We start from the raw sequence: 23095 nt of genomic DNA, 5'->3' as shown, positions 1-23095 counted from the left end.
CAGGAACGCCATGCCCGATCAATTCCTTTCTTTGGGTCTTTAGCATACTTCCTAAGGTAAGTGACCATGGTAGGGTCAACCTCCGGGGTGTCAGCTAGATTGTCAGCCAGATCAGGATGAGGACACTCAGATCATAGACGAGCCCTGACATCTTTTTCAAAGGGTCGGCGAATATGTGCCTGAACATATTCCGCTACAGCCGGGGACGGTAGCCATGAAGACGAGTTTGCATGAATGGTGTCCGAAGGCTCAAAAGTGAGAAGGGGAGGATGCGTGGGAGCATACACATAATGCTCCTTACTAGCCTTTTTGGAGGGTGGAGGATCTACCTGATCCGAAGATGAAGAGGAATTTGTATCATCACTGTCTGTATCATGAACTTGGGCCGTGGAAGCCCCCACAAAGGACCTGGCAGTCGACTGCTCTGAAGACAAGGATTTCGCCAATTTTTGAAAATCCGACTTATGGGGATTAGAAGGAGACTTGGACGAACCACTGGAAGTGGGCAACCAACCTTGCTGTTGGGCGTATTTGGACAAGTGACACTTTAATTGAGTTATAGCTCGAACCAGGGCCTTATTAACGATTTGTTGGACCCCTTGATCCAAAGCCTCAACCAAATCCTGCTCCATAGAGCCAGAGGAGTCATCTTCATAATAATAAAAGTCATCCTCATCGTAATATTCTGCCATAGTCACACAAATATGCGACAATAATGCCCACAGAGGAGACTTAAATCCAAACTGGCCAAAGGCACAATGCAGGGGGAGTGACCAACCCCAAAGCAAGCCAAGAGCACACAGGTACAACCTATGTCGCAAATAAAATAAAATGTGGAGGGAGGGCTTGCACAAACCAGCCACTCTAGGCAGAGACTATGAATATTAATACAGCCCAAACTATTATTTTTTAGGTCTGGGCATAAAAATGGGGCAAGCTGTAGGCTGTGGGCTCAAAATGGCGAAAACTCCTCGTAAATCAGTGCACCGGTGCCAATAAACTGAAGAAAGACACCGGAAAATGGCCGCCGCGCATGCGCGGTATGGCCGCCTGTCAGTTCAAGATGCGAGGCTCTCGAGCACCGCGCTCGAGCCTCGCAGCCCCGGTCTACCGCTCTAAATCCAAAGGTGGGGGCGCGTAGCGCCAGCACAGAGGAGGCGTCCGCACGCTCCTGAAAGCCTACACTGGTGATATGGATGCAAAAGCAAACGCGGACATAGTCGGGACTGCCAGAATAAAGGGAAAACAAAACCGGCAGGAAACAGGCAGACGCCAAGCGCCAGTAAGCGATAACAATGCACTGTAAGTAGCAGTATATAGTATGCAGTGATAAAGCCACAATTAGTCAAACATTAAAATTGGAACAAAATATAGAGATGCACTTAACTGGCTGCGGAGCAGCAAAGAAAGAGGATTTGGTATTCTCTATGGCACCTTTTATACCAGAGACTCTATGATATGTCATGTGATACCTAGAGGTTCATGGGTATTGTAGTTTTATTTTTTATATACTGTTTTTCTATTGGCTGCTGAGCATTTCTAATAAAGAAATGAGAAAGCATAATCGGAGCCTCCTGTCCTGACATAGAATTTGGTTTCTACCGCACAGATGTGCTACTTATTTATTTTAAGGAGATATGATACTTACAGTGCGCAGGATATTGCATGGGCTTTAATATGCAAGGCATTTTGAGTACAACTTACAGATTGGTGTTTTAAACTGCATGTTTTTCTAGCAGATTGTTTTTCAAAAGTAATAGGTTAATTTACTGAATCCTCCAAGAACTGACTAGTATGGACATTAGTGCAAGTAAATGTTAGTGAACCTATACAGGTGATAGGTTAAAACAAGCACTACATAGAGATTATCATATTTTTGAAGCTCTGAGTGGAGATTCTGACTCAAAGAAATAGGAACCAGTGAAATCCTTTTGGAATTGTGACGCTACCACACCAGAACGGCCACTGTGGTTTGGAATTATCACCACTTAGAATATAGGTAGGTCCTCCCAAATGGCACGACGTTTAGAGCAAACCTTTTACATTGGATATTAAATGTATAGAGTGACTTATACAAATCTTTCTGCTTGCTTTACATAATTAGTTCTCACACAGGAAATAGGTATTAATGTAACTTCAACTAAGACCTGCTCTTAGTTTCTAACTTATACTTATTCAAATCACCAGTATCACTTACCAATTCAGTGCACGCTCTACACTTAATTAACATGATCCTTAGCTCTGTTACTCCCACGTCTCACGATCACTCCCACAACGGAAAGATGTTAGTTTCTTTACTATGGGTAAGTTTTACCTGGCACTATTAAGCCTAAGCACACATACTTGGTCTCTCCATCGATATTAGGGTCATAGACCTACTGTTTTTCACAGAAGTACATTCTGTGTTATTGTGTATAATTTTTATGTTGATTCATTTACTTTTCCCACCACATGCATGAGATAAACTTGGTTTGTGTTTGGTCCTGAAACTGACAATGTTTTGGGTTATTGCTAATGATGGGAGTTTTTTTGCAATATACATACAGATCTTTTTGTGTTTTTTAAAAAAACATACAGCCTTGAGAAAGTCGTGGGATGACCTCCCAGTTGCGACGAAACACGTGTTGGCTGTAGAGAATTATCTGGTAAGACTTGCACACATTAAAGTGACCGACAAAGAAGAAAGAAGATTTATTTCTTGTGTATTATTTATGTTTGAATTTGTGCAAATGCGCTACATATCTATGTTACTCTGAAAATTGATACGTGTGCTAAGGAGTGTCATTAGTTCTAGAAGGCCGAGGCCTGTCCTGGGGAGTAGGGTGGTTCTCCTCACCTTTTAGCACCGCTAAATATTGGGTTCTTTCAAATTAATTTGTGCAACTATTCTATGTGGCACCTTATTATCTAAATCTAATACCATTGTCCGAATTTATAAGTGGTAGAAACAATACTGACAAGATGTTTTTTACATTTTGTCATTACACATACTTACATAACATATGTTTACAATTTCAGGCACAAAGAGATGACGTGGTTTGTCCACATTTGCACTTAAGGAAATGTTGATGGCTCAGCAACTATTGCCCCTAACCCTCAGTCCATGAGAATGGACTCTTCATTGGGGGGTTTCAATCCCGTGAATTTCAATTAGAAAGATCCCTGAAATCAGATGTCATGTGTGTCGATACTGTGGACCCTATTTCCAACTACGCTGGTCTATTGGCCAGGTCCATTCTGTGGCAATAACGTGGCCTTAGAAGTTGTCACTTTAAGATGCCTATGAATAATCTAGTTCCTATGTGGCAGCCCGCCCCATCCTTACATTTGTTGTCAAGATGCAGCTTGAAAGACCTAGAATTGGTCATCAACATTTTAACACGTGCCGTGCAGAGATGTCCACCTCTAGGTCTTTCAAGCTGCATCTTGAAAATGAGTGTAGAAAGAAGTGCTGAGCTGGCATACTCAGACACGCCTACTGGCTTGCGCCACTCTTAAGCAGCTTGCAGCAATGGAGGACTAAACCTAATGCAGTGGCGGCTCCTGCGCTAAGGTGGAGGAGTGTCGCCCCACTGCCATGAAGCAGCTAAAGAAAATAAAAAATAAAATGATAAAACAATCATAATTTTATTGTGTCCTCCTGCAGCAGAAGCTTGCAAAAAAAACGTAACTCCGTATAAAGTGTGAACTACTCACCCATACTGGTCTCATGGAGCTGGGGACCATCGTGGAAATTAAGTGAGCTATTGCCTAGAGTCACATGGTGTTGAGCTGAGCTGCCTCCGGAGCCGGGGATCAAACCATGAACCCTGTGCTCCGAAGTCAGCTGCCCTGGCCGCTGCACCACACCGCTCCATTGAGGGTGCGAAGTTGCGCAGAACATGGAAGGAGTGGCAGAACCCTCCTAAGTGCACAAAGACTGTTTGGCTGTCCCTCTCAGGCCACCCAAAACAGTCATGCGCACTTTCCCTGTTCTCCATGCAAGCTGTATTACAGCCTGCGTGGAGAACATGCCCACCCCTCCAGCCCCTGGCTGAGCCTTCACAGCGCTCAGACCAATCACAGCGCTGTGTTGCAGCACTGTGATTGGCTGCGGGCAGCGTGGGAGCCCTGGTGGTTCCTGCTTCCTGTTTCTCCCAAGAAGCCAGGAAGAGGACATAGGAGAGGCGGTGGCGGATGGCCAGCTGGCCGGCTGGGAGGTGTCTTTTTTTAACTGATCCCTTCCCCGCTCCACTGCTGCTTCAAGGTAGAATCCGCGACTGATCTAATGGCAAGGGAAGGGCAAACACACGGCACTGTCTTGCATGGAAGCATGTGAACTGTATTGTAAAACTGCCATCTATACTTCAAGAGTTAAATAGTTTGGGTAAAAAATATATGATGTACCAATGAACCAAAAAATGTGCACACTTCGTGAAACACGAGGTGAACCTACTTTATTGCTTATCTTGGACTTGAACCACTACTGGGGATCAACTTCAAAGACTCGGTGCTCATCTGTACTACTTGTTCGAACCCTTTGCATTTTTGTTTGACTTTGAAATTGACTTACTTGATTGTTTATTATATCACTTCACTGTACTTTTAACACTATAGATGTATCTGTGTATATTTGCTCCTCTCCTCTGTAAAGCGCTCTGATATCTGCGAAGATCTTGTTCGCGCTATATAAAACTTTCAAAATAAATAAATAAATAAATATTCGAAAATTTACTTTCAATTTTGGGTTTACTCTCTACTCCACCTACAGGACCTTAAGAAACAGCCATGAAGAACAGTGTTGAGCATTACATATTAATTATGTACTTCTCTCAGTGGAGGAAGTTTTAAAATCTTAGACATAACATAAGACCTCAAAAAGAAATACACGAAGTTTGTGATTTGACTGGTTACTCGAATTAACTGCTGATTTGAGAGCAGTGTATGTTATGTAAACATGAATTTGCATCAATATTAATACAATGCACGTTCATGGAAATTAATTTATTACTATTTCCACACTGTTTGAATCACTGCAGGCAAAGGTGTTTGCTACAGTCTATCGATTGGGGATATTAATATTGTCTTTGCAAAAATGCTTGTAAAAGTAGACCCCACTAAACAGCTGAAAAGTGACTAGTTCACTTTTACTGATTGCTTGAGGCTCCCTTTCCTTCCTGTGGACGGGGGCTAGTACGTTTTTTCAATTTGATCTACGGCTCTTTTTTTGTTGAAGCCAACAATTTAGGCAGCAGATGGGAATATAATGATTTACATGGAAACATGGTGGAGTCACGTGATGTCAGTGGTCCTGCTCATAAGGCAGGCTTTTAAGAGTTTATCAGTTTAGATGGAGGAGTGCATTGTGGTGAAACTGTAAACTAGGCTGTTGAAAAGAACTGTATTTATTTGAGCGTTTATATACAGAGCTTCATGCTGTAGTGTTGGGGGCCCTGGGCTCACATGCCACTAAACATGACACACACTGCAGTTGGGTACTGGAACTGGCCACGGGCACGTGCCCTTTTATTGTCAGGGTCATGTCCCCCGTGATTCCTGTGATGGATGGGTGTGGGGTGCATGCGTTTCCAGCACTCGAGGGAGTGGCTGGAAATACCAGTGCCTGCTGAAACACTAGAACGTGCCTGGCAGGACACTACACATGCCACTACATATGTATGTTTAGCTTGTTCAGAACACAGAGATACAAACACACACGAAAACTCACCGGAACACCATACAGGCCCATCTCCCCGGAGCCCAACCATCCAATACTGAGAAAGGGAAGAGCTGCTGATGAAAGGTGTGGGTACAGAGGTCTCTCAAGTCAAACACCCCGGCAGAGAGGAGCGGGCCCTGCTGATGATGCCGAACAGGGAGCTCCTAGAAGCCTGGGAAAATGTAATAGCCAGGGTTGGATTAGGATCACAAATAGGCACGGGCACCCTAAATTAAAGTGGCACACATTTGTGCATTGTGCCATTTCGCAGTGTTTTAAGTGTTTTAAGTAGTATGAAAAGAGGGGGTGGGCTTGTCTAAAAGAGGCGTGTTTTCTTAACTTCACTAAGATAAAAAAAAAATGTAAATGTTGCCAAGACTCTGTGCACGGGTTAGTTCACAATGGTGAATCACACCTGAATATAAGTGAGGGCACTTCTGCTCAGGCCCCCTGCTCCCGCTCATTCTGCATACATTATTGGTCTAGCCCAGCCAGAGACTGGGAATGCCACCTCCATCAAGATTGGTAAAAGGAAGGTAGCAGAGGCCCATCTGACTCCGTAAAGGCCATTCAGACCCCCTACTGGGCCCCTGGTGGCATCTGAATAGTACACTACACCCCCCCAAATTGGCCACTACTCCCAACAACAACTTACAGCTTCCCTTTTCTAATCCACTGCCATCGGTCTAGACCTGCTCACTACACTAGTAAACACATGAGAACTCACGATCATAAACTTAAAAACGTACTTACCACAACTAATCTACACAGAAAAAAGTAAGCACATGTTACTAATGCACCAGCAATCGAACTTTACCTCAGATCTTGGTTCTGAGATAGCATGCTACTCTCCGCAAAGTGCTTCAATGCCTCGAAAGGGGTAGTAAACCCAATATAAATATACATTTACAATTACAGACCTCTCCAGGAGGCTTGGAGAACACGGGGGATTTCAGAAAAGCAATGTTAAAACATGGAGTGAAACTATTTACTTCAAAGCATAATCTTTCAAAAATATTGGCATAAAACAAATAGGTTTTGCAGTTGATTTTGAAGAGAAACTTGTGGTATTATTTTAGTATTTGAGGGTCTGGTATCGTATGTGGCACCAGGGGCATTATTTCTCAGCAGCAGATCAAGTATGTGCCGGTTCATATAAATGTGTGGTGTGCCTGCTCCTTCGCCCACCCAACCCCGAACTCAGCCCGCCAGTGATGTGCCAGCCCAGCTTAGCCCAGCATCAGACACAGCCTGCTCGTATATTCATTAGACTTGGCAGCGACACTGAAAGCTCAAGCTAGGCTCGAGCCTGAAGCCTGGCTCTGGCTCAGCTCGATGTCCTGTTGGATACTCAAGCTCATGACGAGTCAAACTTTGATGTGGCTTCTGCCTGCCGCTCTTTCTCTTCTTAAGATGTGGCATTAATGTCATTGCTGCCAACGGGGGTGACTCCTTCACTAGGGCGGAGGAGCGTCGCCCCACTGCTTTCTCGCAGTGGGAGAAGCAGAAATATAAAATAATAGTAACTTACAGTTATTACCATTTGATGTTTTGTTTCACGGGCGGGTGGCTCTGAGAGCAGGGCAGGGGAGGAGTGGTGTGCCTGCTCACTCCCGAGTGCGCACAGACTGTTTGGTCGGCCCCCCTAGAGCCCAAACCAGTCATGTGCACTCTGCCCTTCTCCATGCAGGCTACAATGCAGCCGACATGGAGAAATTGGCTACCCCATAAGCCACTGGCTGGTTGGCATCCAAACCAATGACAATCCTGCTTGCAGCATTGTGATTGGCTAAGGGGAGAGAGCCTGGGGGCGTGGCTTGGATGCCGAGCGGACTGGCGGCGTGAGCCGGGAGCTCTGCTCCCGATCCCCGCTTTTATCCTGAAAAACTGCACGAAATCCACCCTAAAGTGCATCACTCGATCACTAAAGGACACCTGAACAGCAAAGGACCCCCAGGCGACGGACTCAAGGTGCCCACGGCGCTGATCGGCTCGAGAGAAGAATGAAGAAGGGCCGAGGGTGCGATGGAACAAGATGGCGACCGGAGCTGGCGCTCGAGACCACAGATGACGAAGTCCCCATAGCGCCCTTTTGGGGAAGGCCTGGGACGGAGGTGTCATCGCCTGAGCTCGCTTGATTATTCCTCCGCGCTGCGAACAAGGGAGTTTGCCGGACCTTTCGCTCGGATAGACCGGATCTCCTACGAACAAAGGCTGAGGAGCGCAAGATGGCGGCTACCCTGGCACCTGATGGCCGTGGAGAGCTCAGCGCCTGGCAGTAGAGCAGGGAGGCGAGAACGACCTGGTCCAGAGGCGCACTGGGCATGCATCTGAAAGCATCCTGAGAGGGACCCCTGACTGCACGATAGCAGAGTGGGAAGCACCACCCCAAGTTGTCGCACCACGGAGGGGCCTGATCACCGGAGCGACACCAGCGAGAATTACCAATGCTCGGAAGACCGAGCGACTCCGGGAAGACTACTCATTGACTGGAGCCAACCGAGGTGGCACCGGCGAACTGAGTTTCACTTTCCCTGGGGGGACCGGCGGCCTAGGGTCAGAGCTGGCTTGATCCTGTTGGTGACGGAGCAAAGGCCTACGCAACCACGCTGTTCGGGTTGCGGCGCTCCCTGCCGATACTAGACACTGAGGAATCGCGGCCAAGTGGACATTGAAAGTGCCCTCCACTGACCGGACGGCGAGGGGTCTGTGGTTCCCCTCCCCCTCCTTTTCTCCAGTGAACGGAATGGGTAAACCTAGGGGAAAAATGGAGGAGGCTGCGAGCTCGGGAGCCCCCGACGGACCTACAGCAGCTGCAAAATTGCATTTTGGAAGCCATACAAGCCACCAAGGAAGCGCTACAGCAGGATATTGCCCAAGTGGCGACGGGCCTGGGGCTGTTGCGAGCCGACCATGATAAACTGAAGAACAGGGTCAAAACTGCAGAACACACCCTCAAGGAGATACTGCCCGAGCACAAATCTATGGAGGGGAGGCTTGGGGACGTGCTCGATCGCATTCAGGCCTTGGAGAGGAGGGCGGAGGATGCCGAAAATCGTAGCATTGTTAGGACCTGTTTTAAATAATCAAAGTACCTAAACCTGAGATTAATCAGTGGCTGTCCTGTGTTATTAATTTTTAGGAAAAGTCCCACAAAGTCAGAACAAAAAGTGTTACCACACTAACACCATACATACAATAAATGATCAATAAAATACGAAAAACCAGGATTTTGTGTTATCTGAAAGTTATTATTTGTTTTTAAGACAGAAAAATATATTTATATACAAAAAAGATGAGCATTCATGTAGAATAGGGTACATACATGGATATTATTTAGATATTCAAGGTATTAGTTATTTCCCCTTTGACATATCCAAATATTAAGTCCAGACTGCTTAGGCACAATAGTTCATTGATTTCAACTTAAAATCAGAAGGAAATCAAAAGATGACATAAGACAAAAAGTGCAGAGTTGGACTACAATAGTCGACGTTTCGGTCTTTTTTGAAGTTTTCATAAAACCATCATCAGGACAAAACTAGTTGTATATACAATTGATGACCCTCTCGTATTAAATACAGGAGTGCAGTCTGCAAATTCTGGCGGAATGTCCAAATTCAATCAATGTCAAATCACTTGTATGTTTTTTCAATCTCGCGCCAAAGAACGTCAAACGAATCCGGTTGAGGCTTGCCGGACAACTAGTTTTGTCCTGATGATGGTCTTATGAAAACTTCAAAAAAGACCGAAACGTCGACTATTGTAGTCCAACTCTGCACTTTTTGTCTTATGTCATCTTTTGATTTTCTTCTGATTTTAAGTTGAAATCAATGAACTATTGTGCCTAAGCAGTCTGGACTTAATATTTGGATATGTCAAAGGGGAAATAAATAATACCTTGAATATCTAAATAATATCCATGTATGTACCCTATTCTACATGAATGCTCATCTTTTTTGTATATAAATATATTTTTCTGTCTTGAAAACAAATAATAACTTTCAGATAACACAAAATCCTGGTTTTTCGTATTTTATTGATCATTTATTGTATGTATGGTGTTAGTGTGGTAACACTTTTTGTTCTGACTTTGTGGGACTTTTCCTAAAAATTAATAACACAGGACAGCCACTGATTAATCTCAGGTTTAGGTACTTTGATTATTTAAAACAGGTCCTAACAGTGCTGAGAAATAAGAAAACAACAAAACCCCTTGATGGCCATTTTCTTTAAAACAAGTTTTGCCCGAGCCCGCAAGGGTATATTGGGTCGCTCACCTTCATATCCAGTAAGAAAATCGTAGCAGGCGCAACAACGTGCGCTTGGTGGGCCTTCCGGAACAGAAAGAAGGGGACGATATGGTAGGATATCTTGAACAATGGCTGAGGACAGAGGTGGCGCCGGAATGCCTTTCACCCTTTTCCATGCTAGAACGGGCGCACAGAGTCCCGGCTCGACCTCCTAAACCGGGCCAACTGCCCCGCCCGGTAGTGATAAAATTGCTGCACTACAAGGACCGGGACTGGCTGCTACAGAGAGCAAGGTACGTGGGTCCTTTCCAGGTGGACAACAGCAGGGTGACGCTTTTCCCGGACTACACGTATGAAACGCAGAAATTGCGGGCCTCTTTCTTATCGCTCAAAAAAAGAACTTCGGGCGGAGGGTCTGGCGCATTCACTTCTGTTCCCGGCCAAACTCAGATTGGTGGTGGATGACAAGGCAATCTTCTTCCATAACTCGGCAGACGCCTGGGCGTGGTGGGACACGTACAAAGCCGGCACCGATAGTGCGAAGCACAGAGCCGAGGACGAACGGACCCAGCAGCCGACTCGGAAATCGCAGAGGATCCGGAAGCGTCAACAAAAATCCAAAAAACCGACAGAATCGCAAACTGAAGGCGAGAGGAAAGCCGCGATGCAAGCGGTAATGGAACTGTCGGGAACTGCGAGATCCAGATCGTGCAACAGCTCGGAGGCGGAGGGCCTAGTCACTGGCTCAGAAGCAGAACAATCGGACTTGAATAGTGTTAAGGGCCCGGACGTCACACCACAGACGTCGGGAGGCCTTATGGACGAATGATACTGGAGATGCCCCCACGCCGGGACGGTAAGGCGCCTGGGGTGTACCTTAGCTGGCAGATGGTGACGGACACTGGAAAGTGGGATGGAACTCTGGACTCGCATGGGGGGATCACAGGTTGGGGGGAATGGGACTAGGTTGACCACCTTCGGAGCTGAGCAACGCCTTTCGGGCCCCTAAGGCCACCGTAGTGTCGACTGCGGAATAGTTGGGTTGTTGGGGGTAGGACACTAGGTCCTCAACAAGTTTGGATGGGAGCTGCGCTTGCTAGGCTGGGCCCTGTTCTGGGGGTAGGGCGCTTAGAGTAGTTGGGGGGCGCTCGAGGCGGGGTGGGCGGGGAGGGGGCTTTGTTGCGTTGGGACTGGGGGGGGGTGAGTGCGACCCTGTGTGCCAGGCTGCACACCGTTATTGGACTTTGCAGTGTATCATGGGACTATGGCTAATAATGTAGTTAAATGCAAGTAGCCTCTGACACCATGGATCACACAAGTTGTTTTCTATTCACGTCCTATTTATTGACAGTGAATGCTCTTATTTTTTAGCACATTATTTAAAGGTTCGAGTAAGTACACATTGGGTGAGAACAGCTCAATTTTGATTATCTCCTTACATCAGAAAATACATTCGATAATGACAAAGAATAGCTTGCTTGCTATTAAAATTGATCAGTGTGAGACAAACACGATAACAAAAATAAGTGGAAACACTTAATAAATTCAAATGAAAACAATCCACACAAAAAGTGAAAAAGTGCATTCATATATCAGCACTTTTTTCACCCTTGGGTACGTGATTCATGTAAAAATTGAGCTAACTTCTATTTGTAAACTCTTTTATAAGCACTGTATATGGTCCTAGATACCCTACACCCCACAACTAAAACATGCTCCCATAACTTTTTCTGTAGGTGCAACATGATGCTCCTCATCACCTACTAAGAGCCCTGATGAAGACCTTCACAAAGTTCCCTTCCTGTCAAGATTTTCTATAAGGTCGAAACGCGTAGGCTCAGCTTTGGTGCCAGGAGGAATATATGCCATATGATCCAACTAAACTATTGGGACATATAGTGAGAGACGCATCTCACCACTAGGCATTAAAGAACCCTTTGAACATTTGACTTTCCCTGGCATACCACAGGACAATTAACTTTCCCGTTTGAGGGACAAACCAACAATATCCCCCGGGACAGTAACACAATCTCCTTGAGATTCATAGTAGGACCTAAACATATCAATTGTAAATAAGATACTGCTGATATATGAATGCACTTTTTCACTTTTTGTGTGGATTGTTTTCATTTGAATTTATTAAGTGTTTCCACTTATTTTTGTTATCGTGTTTGTCTCACACTGATCAATTTTAATAGCAAGCAAGCTATTCTTTGTCATTATCGAATGTATTTTCTGATGTAAGGAGATAATCAAAATTGAGCTGTTCTCACCCAATGTGTACTTACTCGAACCTTTAAATAATGTGCTAAAAAATAAGAGCATTCACTGTCAATAAATAGGACGTGAATAGAAAACAACTTGTGTGATCCATGGTGTCAGAGGCTACTTGCATTTAACTATATTTACTTTGATTCCTGCCTCTGTTTTCCTAAACAGAATCAACCCCCTGTAACCTTGCAAAATATGGCTAATAATGGACATGTGAAGTGCCTAACCTGGAATGTGAGGGGTCTGCACACAATGGCACGGAGGCCTAAAATACATGCATATTTGGTTCGAAGAGGGGTGCAGATAGCGCTGCTGCAAGAAAAGCATCTGACTAAGCAGGAGGGTATAGCACTACAGAGGAGATGGAGGGGACAACTGTTTCACACCACATGTTCCGCATTCGCCAGGGGGGTGCTGATTTGGGTGCGGGCGGGGACTCCTTTTCAAGTCAATAAGCACATCATAGACCCGGAGGGTAGGTTTGTAGCAGTGGAAGGGAAATTGAAAGGCAAGGACATAGCGCTGTGCAGTGTGTATGCGCCTAACATTGACCAAGCGTCCTTCTTCACCAAACTTTCGGGGGCGCTGGCTGGGTTCTTAGCTGGCCCCATCATAATGGGAGGGGATTTTAACTCGATGTGCGAAGCTCTCATGATTCCGCTTTTAAAGCAGGGTAGAGAGAGCAAACACCCAGCTTCCTACAGGCCACTGTCCATGTTGACAGTGGACTACAAAATCCTGAGCACCGTCTTGGCGACCAGGTTACTGCAACACATGACGATCCTGGTCCACAGTGACCAGTCTGGCTTTATTCCCGCCCGTAACACGACTGCTAACATACGTCGATTGATTCGCCTGCTGAGGGAACCGTGGCCTGCCACGCACACGCCGGTTGTTCTGTCGAGTGACATAGAAAAAGCATTCGACAGCCTGGAATGGGAATACCTATACAAGGTTACGCAACACTTCGGCCTTGGGGACGGGTACATACGCTGGACCAGAGTCTTATACGCCTCGGCGGTGGCACGGGTGCGGGTGGGTCCCCTTGTGTCGAACCCGTACCCAGTTAGTCGAGGCACTAGGCAGGGATGCTCCCTATCCCCCCTGCTGTTCGCTCTAGCGATTGAACCTTTCACGGCGGAAGTCGGGAAGGGGCATTCTTTCACGGGTTTGACTAATCGGGGACATCCACAACTTATCTCACTATACGCAGACGACCTCCTGTTATATCTGGAAAACCAGAGGGAAGCACTGGAGGGGGCGGAGAGACTCCTGGTGGCCTTTGGCAGATTATCTGGGCTGCGGGTGAATTGGCCCAAATCATGCTTGTTCCCGTTACGTCACGGCGAACCGGGACCTACTATCAGAACTCAGCTTGCCTGGGCGCAGGACTGCCTGAAGTATCTGGGAGTGTATATATACCACAAGGCTACGGACCTGCTAGAGGGCAACGTGGGTTGCTGTATACGGGCGCTACGTGGTAATATGACCTTCTGGTCTACTCTCCCGCTATCAGTCACGGGACGCATATCCCTGGTGAAAATGATAGCCTTGCCGCGCCTCCTCTATTATTTCCGCACGCTGCCCATCTGGATACCTAGGTTGATCTTCCGGCAGTTGAGATCTTTATTGATCTGCTTCCTCTGGGGTACGGGCAGGCGCAGAATCGCTTTATCAACGCTGCTCCGACCGAAAGATGAGGGAGGCCTAGCGGTCCCTGATTTTGAGTTATATTATTTGGCGGCGCAGCTGCAGACCTTCACACAGGAGCTGGCGCGGGCGTACCGAGGACCAGAGCAGGACAGAGAAACGGGCACCCCCCGCCATGTGCTGGCATTCATCACTTTACAACAGAAGCTGATTCTTAGGGATCTGTCGCTGGAAGAGCAGACATACAGACTCTGCTGGAACCGGGCGCAGAAACGGGCTGGGGTGCGACGCATGTATGCGCCTGAGATACCCCTCGGTATGATAACGGCACTCCCGCATGGGGGCGACTGGTCGAGGCTACAGGGATGGGAAGATGCGGGACTGCAGATACTGGGGGACCTATATGAGAACGGGGAACTGATCCCCTACCAAACGCTGCAGGACCGCTTCGACCTCCCGAGTGGGGACTTTTTAATGCATGCAGCTGTAACACGCGCGATGCAAGCACACTGGGGGGAGGGGATTCAAGAGCCCCCGATATCAATGGCTTGTCAATATACAATGATGGCGGCTGGGACATATAAAGCAGTGACATGCCTCTAATCGCGAATGTCACGCGAAACGTTGCAACCCTTAACCACGTTGAAAGAGGCTTGGGAGCTTGAACTAGGGACTGAGATCCCGGATACCACATGGGCACAGATAGTGCGGCGGGCAAGAAAGAGTACAAGAAACGCCCGTTTTCAGCTGATTCACTTCTATATACTGCATAGGGCCTATCTCACACCCAGGAGGATTGAGAAGAACTTTGGAGTGGCAGATGCGGCGTGCCCCAGATGCAACACAGTGGGGGCACAGACCTGGGCCATATGCTCTGGGATTGCACACACTTGCGGGACTACTGGAGGGAGGTTATTGAGACCTTGAATACAGTTACCGAAAGGGAACTACAAATCACCAAGGCTGTGGGCTTGCTACATTGGTTCCCGCATACACCCAAAAGCAGGATCTCGAGCAAATTTGTGGATATGGGTCTGATTTTAGCTAAAAGAGAACTGACGAGGAACTGGAAGTTGAAACGATGCCCAAAGTTAAGGAGGTGGACCAATGAAATGCTTAAGTGGGCAGCGAGCGAAAGCACGCTCAGGTACCAATTGGCCCGCCTCAGATCAGACGACAGGGCACTGGAAGCGGCCATGGAATGGGAGATGCTAGTGCAGGCTCTCCGGGACAGCACGCTAGAAGAAGAGGACAGCCTCTCTGAGTCGAGTGAAGTAGAACCCCGTCACTAACCAGTTGCACATTCCCAACACGACATCGCCACTCCTGTTGCACACATATGTGTACTTTATGGCAGAGCTTAGGCGCAGGGTCGAGCACTCGGGGGGGGCTAGCTGGGGTGGGTAGGGAGTTGGGTAGAAGGGGGGGCTGGGGGTGAGGGGTGGTTAGAGGGGTGTGGGGCGAAAATGTTAAAAGCAGGTTAGACTACTCCGAATACATCAGCAGCCATATGCGCATGATGGCAAGCAGGTCGACCCACTGACTGACGCCGCCCGACCCCCGGGTTGTGGGCTTAATGGCTGTGTATACTTTGAAAATGAAGGAGGGGGGGGCGAGGTGGCACCCATGGGGAAGAAATATTGTACATATGTGAACTGCACCATTTTCCTGCAATAAAAATGTTTTTAAAAAAAATAAATAAGGGGAGAGAGCCTGGCTGCCTGCTTCTGTGTCCTGTTCCTGCCAGAGGCAGGAGAGCAGAGTAGACGCGGGACCCGACTGGCGGAAAGGTAAGTTTAATTATATATTTATTTATTTTATTAAATTAAACCCCCCTCCCCTCGCGACCCCCTCTGCCCTCCCCCCCACTTGCGAGTCATGCTGGCCGCGGCTGGCTGCCAACGTACAAATTGGAGTCCTAGGATCGAGTCTCATGGACATCCTGTAATTTTGAGCAAATCACTTAAACTTCCCATGCCTGTAAAAAACAGAATATGCCCATGAATAATGTAACTGGTGCTCATGTAAAGCACTCCTATACCTTCGGGTTGAGTCAAGGGAGTGGTCAGAAAAATGCAACACCCTCCACTTTGAACCATGTCCTGAATGGCCATAAGTGAACAAACTATGCGATCACCCTAAGGAAGCTTTAAAAGATATATCAGATGATGTCTTATATTTGAAAGCCGTTTATATGATTCTCGTCCCTGTATCTTTCCTTCAATTGTCTATTGATCTATCCTTCCATTCTGCCACCTTTCCTTACATCCTTCTCACTTGCCTCCCATCCTTCTATCTTCTCTTATACCTTTCAATCCTTCTGTTTTTTCATACATCCTTTTGTTTTTCTTCTTCGTTCTATTAATCCTTTCTTCCATATTGGCATCTTATCTGTCATTCTTCCATTGCTCCATCCTTCCTTCCAACTTTTCTTCTATGCTATAATGTATAATTACATCTTCACTACTATTGGTGTATTTTTATTTTCATTCCCCTCTCTACCTCTTTGCTTTCATTGTGTATTCCATCCTTCCATCTCTACTTCCATCTCCTTCTTTCCTTATATCTTTCTTGACACCCTTCCTTGCTTTCAACACTGTCTTTCCTTCCATTTCCCTTTTGTGCATTCAGTCCATTTGCCTCTCATTTTATTCTTTGTCAGTTTTACAATTTATAATTTCTCTTTGTCACTTCACTGTGCTCAACTTCTGTAGCAACTATCAGTCCACGCCCACTGCTCTGTGGATGCCATTTTCTATTTATAAACACCTCATAGAGGTCTGGGAGTCAAAGATCAAAGGCAGAAGCATCCTTAAATAACATTTCAGTGGGCTCATAGTCAACCCTCCGCTGGAGCTGGGACGCAGGTGGCTTACAGCGCCCTTTATATACATTTTTTACACATGTCAAGAGGCAACAGATCAGGTGTCTAAACAGAGAGTTACAATATAAACCAAATATAAGCAAACAAATCAATCCTCTGCTTGTATGTATATTCTTTTATTCGTCCTTTTGTATAAATAAGTAGAAAGGCCCAGCCAACACATTTCACCTACAGTAGACTTCTTCAGGGCACCATAGAGTATTTGGGTGGAAATCATCAATCTGAATCCACAATGCCACAAAGAACAGTCAGCATTTCCACAGACGTCTGTTGGTAAAGCCGTGTAGTTCGCAAGGTCAATTCTAGCTGTTTGAGTCAGACAATAAGCAAGTACATGTCCAACCCATATTCAATAAATACGGCTATATAACTCATGTGGCCATTTTTATGTATTGAGGACTCTTGGAAGAATTGAGGTGGCCAAGCAACATGGCGGTGTATTTATTTATTTATTTATTTATGCGATTTTCTATAGCGCGAACTTTACCCGAAGGTGTCAGAGCGCTTTACATGAGCACCAGTTGAAAACCATAAGGATTTAGGATTACATGCGTTACAAAAAGGATACACATGGAAAAAAATTGCAAATGTACAAGATGTAAAGTCACACAAGGAGGAGAGACACGTGGATATACTTTAAGAGTCACATAGGAACGGTGGATAGTATAAAGGTCTACTGCATATACTAGTGATTAGAGTTAACTCTATATACATAGGGATCATCCGAAATCATCCTGAACTGTACAGAACAGCGATATATGACATGACAGGGCTCTGAGAATCCCTTACCTTCTCTGGCGATATCCGGTGCCCCGCCGCCTTAATAACCGTTGAAGTGGAGACAAAAGGGATCGGATGACCCGGACGGGCGGACATTTTTACTGAAGCTGAGGGATGCCCGCGAGGTGAGGGGCAGCCCACCTTCGTGGCACCGGGACTTGTGAAAGGAGGCGGACCAGCGAGGTGCATCTGCCTGCACCCAGGGCATGATATTGGCCACCTGCAGAGCTGTGACTTTAAGCAGCAGGAACGTGGCCACCGAAGGCGGATATCAATTGGACTGACGCCTGCATTGCCCATTTGGTGAGAGACCCGCATGGTGGCTGGCGGTTGACTCCGGTGAATGGTGGTGCCGATATAGGGAGACTGATTGCCTGAGAGAGAGGTGCATGATCCCGGCTCCCTGTGACAGCTGCTACACAACATTATGGAAACGCGGCTGATTCAACCGGAACATCATTTCACAGCTGCAAGGTGAGGCTCACCATTTGCAAGAAGGGGGAGCGGTGTGGAGTGTGATGTCCCAGCGCAGAGAGATGGACTGGTGGACGAGAGGGCCCAGCCACACACAGGAGAGGTCACTTCCTGGGTGATGGGAGGACTGGGGTGCCTTGACCCCCGTGATTCATAGATGAGGGGGCCAGAAAGCGACGGAGAGGCGCACTGGGGCCAGGCACAGTCCCCATTATATACTGCACGGCACGCAATCATATGAACTGGGGGAGACCGGTATAATCCTATAGAGACCAGCCGTGGGTGTCCCCGCTTGAGCAGAACCCGCTCCATATGCTTGATCCCATGGTAGGTATCACTGTTAAGGAGATAGAGGTGGCCGTATTGGGAGTGGCAGGGCGGATTGTGGCCCCTGCAGATGACCATCAGCAGCAGACCCTTCTTTGTGGAGAGATTCACCACAGCTGGAGGGCTCCTGTAGAGGGACAACCACAAAAAGTAGGACTGCATGCTCGGGCCCGGCTGGGAGTGCGTCTGCCTGGGTGAGGGGGACACTGCCAGGTGTTTGGAGCTCCCAGTGGGGGACTGCATGGTGGTGCAAGCACTATCGAGGTGACATAAGCATCCTGGACCAAACTATAGACCTAACCCTGCCTGGTGGTCTGGACCTTACATGGAAAAACAGGGAGCACTGAAGGAATGAAAGACACCGTTGGCTACCCTCGCAAACTTAAAGGCTGGTGGGGTGGTCCACTAAGACCCAGGTGGGTCCGAAAAGTGGTCGCATTGTGTGGACATCAGCGATATGACTGAAGTAATAGACCAAGAACAAGGGGGCCACAGTATAAAAATGGTGAAAGAGAAAAGCAGCAAGGCAGCACTGGCAAATAAAATCTCCAAATATGTGCTCCCGCTGTACCGGGGGTGCAAACGGCGACCGCGGCCGCACGCGAAGATGGGATGTTGCAAACTGATGATCAAGGCCCTTCCATAGCGGATGTGCTGACTGTTATTCATTCCACGAGGGATGACATGATCCCTAAAATGTATGCAGTTGACACTGATGTTAACTTCCTTCAATGCGACCTAAGGAAGGTCTCTGCTAGTGTGACTACAACAGAACAAACAGTAGAGTCTTTGCAAACAGAGCTGCACACCTTATGAGAGACAATCATTGACCTCCAAAAATGAGTAGTGCGCCTTGATGAATAGCAGAAGACGCAGAGGAAAGATCACGTAGGAATAACCTTCGCTTTGTTGGCTTCCCTGAAAAAGCAGAAGGGCCGGCTGCGGACCTCTTCATGGAGGACTGTCTAGTTTCTGTGTTGGCCCCAAGAAGCTCTCCAAGTTTTTTACAGTGGAACAGATCCATTGAGCACTGGTCCCGCCTTTGAAGCCGGGGACGCCGCACAGGGCTCTCATAGCATGCTTTCTCAATTTCCGCTGCCGTGACTCCATCCTGCAGCTCACCCTCAACCGAGGCCCACTGACATATGAGGGGTACCAGATATCCCTTTACCCAGATTACACACAGCGAGTGCACAAGCAATGCCAATCCTTTCTGGCAGTAAAACGGCAGCTGCCGAAAACGAAACCTCAAGTACAGTCTCCTTTTCTCTGTGAATTTTTGGGGACGAGAGCATGGCTCGAGTTGGGGTACACGCAGGTACAAGGCATTACCCCCACTCTTTTCACAGGGTGGATGCCATCCCACCTGCCAAGAAGTTGGACCCCACAGAAATATGCTGAACTTGTCCTGGTGTAATTTTCAGACACCGGGACACGTTCAGCAGTATCTGCACGTTGCCTGCTTTCCATTACCAGCAGCAACGTGCAGGCAGTGAGGGAGCCTTTTTTCACTTCCAGCTGAGCCGAAGTTAAGGGGCCATCTGTCCTCCTTTTGTTTATATATGCTGACTGGGGGAACCTTACATTTAAATGTAAATACCACAGAGGGAAGCAAAGGCACACAGCTTTCCTTCTCTTCACAGGTACTTAAGAGAGGCATGCTTTTGCCTTTGTTCTGTCCCGGTATATAAATGCAGACGCTGTACGACTGTCAGATGGGTTAGTCTGTCCCTGTATTTACACAAATACTTTAAATAGCACTATTTTATTTCTTTTATAGCGCTACGTCGTAACGTCATGAGGTCATTCGCATATTGTCTTACTTGGTCAGTCCCTCCACTTCTTTTTATAGGACTTGTGCCCTGGTCAAGAGCAAAGGAAAGGCGTTGTTTTTCTTCTCTGCTGCGGAGGCGAGTGACTGGCTGGATGCTAGGGATTCCCTGGATGATTGCTTGGTACCCTCCACAGGGTCATTGATGGTACTCTATACTGCGAACCTCCGAGAGCACACACTAAGCCTAAAATGACCAATGCACTAAAAGATTTGCTAGAAGGGCTGCGCCTTCGAGATGTATGACCAGAGTGTCATCCCGCTCTTAGGCAGTTCTCATACTAAACGCCTGCCATGGGAACTTCCAGTAGACTGGATTATTGGATTCTTTCTACAGATCTTGGATGGAATGTGGGAGGGATTAGGTACCTGCCCAGATATCCGATCCCTCCATCTGTCTTGATGGAGTTAGGGAGGAGAGGGATGAGACCAGAGATACCACTCTGGCAGCTAAGTAATGAAGCCCTGACAGACCCTCCATTCATAGCCACAGTATCTGAGGAACTGTGCAGGTACTTTCAGGAGAACTGGGAGTCGACCTCCTGTTGTGCGACAGAATGGGAAGCTATGAATGTGGTCATGAGGGAAATACGTATCAAGACATCATACGGGGTACGGCGTCAGTTGGAGCAAGATGTGGCTACTCACGAGGCCACCCTAAGTAGGCTAGAGTCTGAGGTAGCCTCGGCCCCTCAGAAATTTAGGTGTAGTACGCGACCAAGGAGGCCTTCTGACCAGCCTTTGCTGGTTGGAAAAACATGTCCACACAGCCTATGAGCAATGGTTGCACAGAGAGGGAGATAGAATAGGAGCGCTTCAGGCTCGACTTGTAAGGCAAGAAGCATTGGTGATACCAATAATGCAGATAATGGCCGATAACGGGGCACTAGTGTGCAAACAGTGAGTGATTGCACATGCGCCCGCAAGCCATTTGGGAGCGGTATATGCAGAGCGGTCTGGCTCAGGCCTATATGCAATTCTTACATACTTAAACTTAATTGAGCTTCCTCTGCTGGAACCCGAAGAAACAGAGGTCTTGTGAGCACCGCTCACCAAAGAGGAATTAACATGGGCTATCAATCGGCTACGGCTGGCTAGGAGTCCGGGATCTGACGGACTTCCGCCAAGTTTTATAGGCAATTCGCCTTCCTGGTGGTAGATAGGCTACTGGAAGACTATAATGAGGTATTGGAAAGGGGATTTCTACCACCCTTTATGAGGGAAGCACTGGCGGCCATGATTCTGAAAAAGGACAAGGATCCCAACTTGCCCAGTTCTTACAGGCCAATCTTCTTGCTCAATATTGATGTGAAACTGCTCAGCGGTATACTGGCGGAACGTCTCCTCCCCAAGATACCACAGCTTATCCATTCGGATCAAGCTGGTTTCATACCGAAGAGGAGCAAGTCTCATAATCTACGTTGGTTGGCACACATGTGGCATACCAGGTGATGTTGGAAACTGACTGCGATATTAGATATCGAACAAGCGTTCGATTCAGTAGAATGGCACTATATGTGGCAGATACTCCTACGATTTGGGTTGGGTGAGCAATATTTAAAATGGGTGTGGTTATTGTACACAGATCCCTCAGCCAGAGTACGGGTGGGCAGGGTGGTGTCGAGACAATTTGGCCTTGAGTGGGGCACTCTTCAGGGTTGCCCGCTCTCTCCCCTATTATTCGCAATTGCCATGGAACCCATAGTGGCCTGGTTGAGAACTGCTCTGGGCCTGGGGGAGTTACGTTGGGGGAGACTAACCATATGGTCTCACTATGTGCTGATGGTGTATTGGTTTATCCGACGAGCCCGGAGAGCTCCATCCCTGTGCTTATGATGGAGCTATGCAACTTTGGGGAGGTTTCTGGACCTCTTGTTAGCCGCTGGAAGTCTAGGGTAGTCCCTGTCAGCAGATATGCCTTGGTCCCGGATGGGGAGCGTACACAGATTGAATTGCTATGGGCAGAGGATCAAACACGCTAATTAGGCATCCCTATTGGCAAACACAGAAGCTGCCTATCTTAAACTTAACATTGGCCGGGTGGTGGAAGGATTGCGAGGGTCGATTCGATTTTTGACTGAGTTACTGCTGTCTCTCATGGGGCGCATCGCGATTGTTAAAATGATTGTTCTTGCCTCTGTTCATACGTACGGCGCATTCTTTGTACATAATCCTGCAGTCATACTTTCACATACTGGAAGTCTGCTGATAGACCTTTTGTGGAGGGGGAAGCACAGAAGGGTGCTGCTGACAACATAACAGAGGACAGGGGAAAAGGGAGGGCTGGAGGTGCCGCACTTAGAGATTTATTATATGGCCTCTCAGCTGCAGCATGCTGGTTGGACAGAGAGGGAAACTGGAAGAAGCGTATGTTGGCGGGAACTTATGGCGATCACATGCTGACAGAGTTGTTGATGTTGGGGGCTGGAGTCCCCAATGAATGTCCATATGTTGTACGACACGTAGCAGTGGTGTGGGAGAATGTGGTAAGGCGGGTAGTGCAGCATGCATCATTCACTCCTGGTATGCCCCTCTGGGAACTACGCCCGTTCGCCAGTATCGCAGACTCGTTGTCAGTTCACGATTGGAGAGATGGCGGCTGCCAGACGCTTGGGGACCTCTATGTAGACGCAAAGTTCTTTCAACCTCGGACCAGGATAATTCCTGCAATATGGGAGCATTTCTAGTGTTGTATGGGAAGCTTGGCTGGGGTTCCCAGAGGAGCCCTACATTACTAACACTCTGAAAGTAATGCTATACATGGCGGGGGAAGGAGACTGGTTTCCCATCTCTATAGAGCACTTAGAAATGATCTGCCAGAAGAGACTCTTAGAATCCAGCATTGGACGCTATTGAACGAACCCCTCACAGAGGGTGACTGGAGAAAGGTCCTTATATGGGTACAGAGGAACAGCACCAATGCACAA

Source organism: Lissotriton vulgaris, chromosome 7 (genome assembly GCF_964263255.1).
Source record: "Lissotriton vulgaris chromosome 7, aLisVul1.2, whole genome shotgun sequence".
NCBI lineage: Eukaryota > Metazoa > Chordata > Amphibia > Caudata > Salamandridae > Lissotriton > Lissotriton vulgaris.
The sequence above is the reverse complement of the archived record's forward strand: the minus strand, read 5'-3'. Positions refer to the sequence as shown.